General features: G+C 37.2%; 1 long non-coding RNA gene across 1 annotated transcript; it reads left to right on the top strand.

Annotated features, from left to right (window-relative positions):
* The first annotated feature begins 952 nt into the window (after positions 1-952).
* Positions 953-6,648, top strand: LOC138849461 (uncharacterized). The gene is made up of 4 exons (XR_011388311.1): positions 953-1,080; positions 4,192-4,329; positions 5,801-5,913; positions 6,552-6,648. It is a non-coding gene; the product is annotated as an uncharacterized lncRNA (long non-coding RNA).
* Positions 6,649-7,086: the final 438 nt, after the last annotated feature.

The raw sequence follows: 7,086 nt of genomic DNA, 5'->3' as shown, positions 1-7,086 counted from the left end.
TGCAGTGGAGGATGGCCCAAGTGCTTGGGCCCTGCACCCACATGGGAGACCAGGAGAAGCACCTGGCTCCTGCCATTGGATCAGTGTGATGTGCCGGCACGTTCAGACATGAAAAATGACACTGCAGAACATTGAAGTCAAAGGCAGTATGTTAAAGGTGGGTAGAGATGAACTAGATTACTGTAAAAACTAATAATTAGAACAACAGCTGATTTCTCAACAACAAAAGTGAAAGCTGTAGGTGAAATGATGTTGTTATTGTAGTGGGCATTACTTTTCTAATGCTGTCAATAGATTATCACATATTTATCAGCTTGAAACAACACAAATGGGTTATCTCCGTGGGTCACAAGTCCAGGTGGGCTCAGGTGGTTTCTCCGAGTTTCAGGTAAAAGCTAAAATCAAAGTATTGGCCAGCAGGTTCTGGGAGGACTGCATTTTCAAGCTCATTGAGGTTGTTGGTGTCATTTGCTTCCTTGCAGCCTAGGACTAGACTTTCTGTTTCTTTGCTGGTTGTCAAGGGGGAAGCAACCTTCAGGTTCTGGAGGCTTCTTTCTGGTCCTTGCAAACAGGCCCCTGTATCCCAGAGGCAGCAACAGAATCTCAGGTTCTTGTTATGCTTGGAATCTTCAGTCTTCCCCTTTGTTGCACCTCTCTTCTTACTCTGAAGTTGCTTATCTCTGCTGAAGGAAGAGAGACCCTCTGCTTTGAAAGACTCATGCAATTAGAGTGGCCTCATCTGCAGGCTTCCCTATATTCCTGTTTTAAAGTTCAGTAGCCTTAATTATATCTGCAGACTCCCTTTGGCCATACAATGAGTGTAACTTATTCACCATCCCAGGCATTAGGCTGTGTGCTCCTTTGGGGAGTGGTCATTTTTCTTCCTACCACATGGTAAAAGAATTATTTATTTGGAAATATTTTTCAAGAGTAAAGGGAAAGTAACACCTTCAGATTAACAATAGCTAAGATAATTTGTCATCAAACCACTGCCATTCTAATGATTGTTTTAAGTAGAGGAAACCTCTAGAAGGAGGGTTTGCGATGCAAGAAGGAAAGAAAAAGTAAAGAAAGTGACAGGTATGTGGATACATCATAGTAAATGTTGTATAAAACAGTAGTAGGAGTGTTTTATGGATTTAAAAAATAAGATTAATTGAAAGTATCTGATGAAAAGACTGTACAGGTTGGGTGGAGTGCATGGGTTCTGGGTCTTGTATGCATTGTTTGAATACAAAGGGGCTTCCAGTGAAGGATGTGCTTGAGACCGAAGACCTCTGCACTTGTCTGTGTTAAGTTTAGGGATCAAAGTTAATGAAACTTACAAAGGCCTCTTTCTGGAATAATTTGCAACATAGGAATATTTTGAATAATATGCAAAACTGTAAGATGCTGCTGCTAGGGTTCTGTATGAGAAGATTTTTAAACATTTTAAAGTACAATTCAAATTTCTTTGGGAATTATTAGACTAGTCCCCTTTTATTTTACAAGAGTCACTTTTAGTAAATTGTATTCTTGGGAGGATTTTAAAATTCATGTTTCAATTATTTATTGGCATAAAGATTTTATACTTTCTCCTTATGATCTTTTAAATTCTATTGAATCCAAATTAAGTCCCATTCCTCATTTCTAGTATCTTTTGTATTGATCATGTGTGCCAGATGTTTGTAGATTGTATTAGTGTATTCAAAGAACTTATTCATGACTTTTGTACTGTTTTAGGTTCTAATGTTTAAATAATTTTTTAATCTATCATTTGGTAGACAATTCAGGTATATGTTTTTTTAATTTCTTTTTTCTTTAATTTTATCTCTCTGTATTCTTTTATTTTAGCATTTTTTTTCCCAATCAGCATAGTAAAATGTATCTAAAACTTAGAAGTGCGTGAAATCCTTTGTCTAAATGCAATTTTCTGAGTCTTGTGATTCTCTCAGGTGAGAAGTTTCTGGAGGTCCTCGTAGGAACAAAGTTCATCAGGCCAGAGAACATGAGCAGATTTTTGCTCGAGTTTTGATGTGACTTCCAGGATGAGGGCTGTTCCACCAGAATACAAGGGCTAATATCAAAATGCTTCTTAGTTGTGGAGAAAAAGTGATCTACCCAAGAATTAGTTTTATTTTTATGAAAAGTTATTTGTATTTTTCTAGAATGTAATAAAACATTAAATTCTCCTCTAGAATGAGACCAAGAACAGAGCAATTTGTGTACAGCTTCTAAAATTATTTATCTATAAACAAATGGAGTCTAACTCATAGTCTCATGGTAATATAAGGTATACTCATTTTATTCAGAGGAAAAGAGAAATGTCATACATCTGTATGTAATTAATAAGAGGATGAGGTACTCCAACAGTAACAGAGGGTTAAAAGGGACATTAAGCCTATTGTTCTTCAATTGAACATCATCTAATGCTCCTCAAAGCTGGTGTGATGATTTTAACTCTGTATATAAGCATTTTTAGGCACATTTATGCTGTTAAGAGCAGAAGAAAGAAATACCAGTTTCCGCTTATATCACACTCAAAGCTAAAAGCAGCGTCTTTCCAATTTTTGGCAAAGAGATACCATCAGGGCTCAAATAAAAGTAAGAATTTTATAAGCTGGTTCAGATTTCTGTAGAACCAGGGGAAGTTCCACATAGTTTGCATCGTATGTGCATAATGTCTTTGACAATGATATGGAATTTTGGAATATGGAGAATAAATGGGTAGATATCACCAACAGGAACATTGATCACTGTTCCTTAATGAGATGCACCAGGACCCGGAAAAGAGGAAGATTTTTATTTTTCAAGGCATGCTTAGGATGAAGGGAAGCCCTTGTCCAGCCTTTATTCTGGGCACACACATTGTAAAAGGAAAGTTTGGATTTGAAGCCAACTTCAGTGAGATAACAGTCATTCACAGGGGGTGTGTCAAAGAAGGAATGTGGATAGCAGTCATCAAGGAAGCATTGAAATAGACAAAGGCAGCAGAGGATTCATATACTCCAGATGTTCCTTAGGAGGTGGTGGAAGCATTCTGCATTCTCCAGATCAGTTCTTGACTCACACTTTGAATTGTGAATTGAAGGGGCACATCACATTGTGTTCATCTTCAATCAGGGATGGGATTCAAGCAATGGATGACATGATATGCTCTGAAAAAGCCTCTTGGCACAGTAGTCACAATCTGGCAGGGACACACACCAGAATAAAAACTTTTCTAGATGCTTTGGAAACTGCCCTGGCCTTCATAGTGGTCTGTGAGCAAATTTCAGGTCACTTACAGACTTTCTGATCATGTTCATCAGGTTGGGAATGGATCACAGAATTTTACAAGGAGTAAGCTATGAAAGGCAAATAAAACTGTTCTTAGATGGGTAGAACTAGTGGTCAGAAGAAAGGAAAATATCTTCCTTATATATCTTGGTTGCTATCACAGATTATGTGGTATCTAATTAGAAGACACATTCTTATGTTCACCCTACTGGTCTATAAGGATGCATTATGATACTTGTGCCCAATATTAGTGAGCAATGAGAGGCTTCAGCATATACAGCAATCGGGAAATTGGAGCCCTGTTCATCATGAAGTAGAAGAGGTTTCAGAAGGCAGGTATTTTTTTCCTCCATGCATTTCAAGATGCTCAACTTCACATCCGATCCACTCTCCTAACTACTTCACATGTGTTTTGCAAGTAACTTTAGAAAAGGAAGATTTCATGATTGGATTGAAGATGGAGGATAGTAAGACACTCAGAGATGATGAGGTTTGTCCTACATCCCCAGTCCCTGTTAATCAGTGAAGCAAAAAATATAATGCTTTTTGCCTGTAATTTTCATTTCTTTGTGTTTTAGATTCTATCTAGCATCTAATATCTAATTTTTATCTAATTCTATCTAGTATCACTTTTTCTTGTACCTGAAGAATTTGTTTTAACGTTTCTTGTAACAGGCATCAGACAGTATTGCATTATATTAGCTTTTGACTGTAAAAGCATTTGTTGTAGGATATGGAATTTAATTAATTAATCAGCTAGTTAATTTTTGAAGGGGGGGGAGAGAGATTGACAGACAGACGGGGAGAGACAGAGAATGATCCAATGGTTCATTCCCCTAATGCTAGTAATTGCCCTGGGTTGGGTCAGGCTGAAGCCAGGAGCCTTAATGCAATCCAGGTTGGCCCACTGAGTCATCTCCTGCTGTCTCCCAGGCTGTGCTTGAGCAGAAAGCTATAATCAGAAGCAAAGCTGGGACTTGAATGTAGGAGCTCTGATATGGAATGCCAGCATCCCAAGCAGCATCTGAACCACTATGCCAAATGGCTACCCTGGACACAGAATTTTGGTTGGTAGGTTTTTGTCCCCATGTCCTAAAAACCATTTTTGTTTCACTGTCTTCTGGCTTTCGTGTGTGTGTGTGTGTTTTCTGATGAAAAGTCTGCTATCATTCTTATCTGTGCTCCTCTGTGTATAACAAATTTTGTATTTCTAGCAGTTAAAATTTTTTTCTCTATCATTTGTCTTAAGCTATTAGATTGTGATATTCCATGATGTGCTTTCTTATATGATTATGGTGATATGAATTATTTCCTCTTCTTGGGTATATTTGTTATTTTTATAAGTTTGAAGATATTTTGGTCATTATTTGAGTTCTTTGGTTTACACATTCTCCTCTCATTCAAGTACTCTACTTGTATATTGGGTTGCTTGAAATATTCTAGAGCTCATTCATATTCTGTTCATTTTTTCCCAGTTTTTGTTAAAATTTTTGTTTTATTTTTTATAATTTCTACTATTATATCTTTAAGTTCACTAATCTTTTCTTCTGCAATATCTAATCTGTTAATGACGTATAAATATATGCTCAGCTTTATCTTTAAGGTGTTCAGTTTGGATCTTTTTTTAATAAAAGATTTTATTTATTTGAGAGTGAGAGTTACAGACAGAGGGAGAGACAGAGAGAAAGGTCTTCAATCCACTGGTTCACTTCCCAAATAGCTGCTACAGCGAGAGCTCAGCCAATCAGAAGCCAAGTGCTTCTTCCAGGTCTCCAGGATCCAAGTACTTGGGCCGTTTTCCACTGCTTTCCCAGGCTATTAACAGGGAGCTGGATTGGAAGAGGAGCATCCAGGACATGAACTGGTGTCAATATGGGATGCTCACGCTGCAGGCAGAGACTTAGCCTACTATGCCACAGGGTTGGCCCTAGTTTGAATCTTTGAAAAATGTCTGTCATATCTTTGTATGCTCTATCTTCTTAATTTAACATGTTCTACCTTCTTGAACATATGGATCATAAATAGTAACTAATATTCTCCGAGACAAAACTACCATCTGCAGTATTTTGTGATCAGTTGCTGTTGTTTTTCTTATAATGGGTCTTAGCTTCATACGTCTTTAAGTACCTGATTATTATTGTTTGTTTGCAAGCAGTATGGATTTTACTTCTTAAGAACTGGATATTTTTATATTCCTGCATACATTTGTGAGCTTTGTGCTAGGATGCAGTAAAGTTATTTTGAAACAATTTCATCTTTCAAGGGTTGTTTTTATTTGTTGTTAGGGAGAACCAGAGTAGCCATTAGTCTGTGTATACATTTTTTCCCACTAAGGCATGAGTGCTTTTCTGAACACTGTGTATCCAATGTCTTATGAATTATAAGATGTTTTCCATTCTTGTAAGAAGGAATACGGAATATTCTTGGCCTTGTGTGAGCACTAGGTATTATTTACTATAATCCTTTTGAGTAGTTCTTCCCCTAGCTCTAATGTATGCACACATGCACACGTTACCCTCTCTTCTCTGTTTTTCCATCCTAGGAATTCAAGTGCCTTGGATTCTCAGTCCCAACTTCATCTTCTTAATTCAGGCAGACCACTGGGATCTGCCTGCCTTTTACCTCCCTAAACTGTGGAATGGCAACACTCCTCAGGTAGTGGTGTGGAGCTATCAGAAGTCTCTCTTTGTTTTTCCTTTCTCAGACAATTTATTATCCTACATCAACTGATGAGCAGGTCATACCTTGGTGTATAAGGACTGTTCGTATTTAGCCAAACAGAAGCAATGTTGCAGATAAAATAGTTGTTATGATATCAAGGAGTCAAATACTGTAAGTTTCAAGGTATCTATTGTTCCTATCAGAATTGGTCAAGTTATCTGATTATTCAGCGTCTGTCTGTTATGTTTCACTCAGTCAGTCACAACAGTGGTCATTGAAGCTGAAATAACATACACTATGGGAGTTTTTCTTACAGCTTTAGTTTCTTGAAAATATGCTGTTTGGAAGTAAGAATTATCCTAAATACCTACATTAGCAACTTCAAATTGGTATTAAAAATGTAACATCTGTTATTCATACAGAGAAATACAGAGTAATCTGCAATTTTTATATTTTTGCATTCATTTGAATCTGAATTCCTTATAATAAAATATCCTAATTAACCTGCCATCATTGCTTGTGAAACAATGAAAGTGTACTCAGTATGTCAACAATTTTGTCTTCAACGGTATATGTATTTCATTAGCAGTTATTATTCTATCAATACAGTAATCCTTTTTTTTCTGTTCCAGGTGCTCAAATATTCAGTTATCCTTTTGGAATGGGTACTTTGATGAAAATTTTGCTTGTTTAATTTAAAGTAGCTTATTAAATACCCAATCATTCACAGCTCTGAGATGTCATGATTCTTTGACGTGTCGTGAGCGTCTTCTGAGACACTACGACTTCCTAACCTGTAATCAAATGGCCAAGGTCTCCCTGCTCTCTTTAGGCACTTACAGTGTAAGGCTTTCAATGTTTCCATTTCCTGGAAGCCTTTTCCCCTCTTCTGTGGCAGCATTCTGGTGCTTTATTTTTTCCCTGCCTGTGGCCGATTGGTATTTGGATATCTTCTGGTTTTGGTGTCCCTTTCTTCCAGAATGACATGGAAATTTGTTCAATAATGGAAAGGAGGACCCTACTATGGAAAGAAGATGGTTTGCATGGATAAGTGAAATATCTGCTGAACAGTATCCCATGGAAAATCATCTAGTTTGTCTCTGTCATTCGAGTCTTTGTTGATCAACCCTGTGGAAATCAAAGTTTTACCTATAAATCTAAGACATG

Source organism: Oryctolagus cuniculus, chromosome 1, assembly GCF_964237555.1.
Source record: "Oryctolagus cuniculus chromosome 1, mOryCun1.1, whole genome shotgun sequence".
Taxonomy (NCBI): Eukaryota; Metazoa; Chordata; class Mammalia; order Lagomorpha; family Leporidae; genus Oryctolagus; species Oryctolagus cuniculus.
Note: the sequence above shows the minus strand (reverse complement) of the source record. Positions and strands in the feature narration are given on the sequence as shown.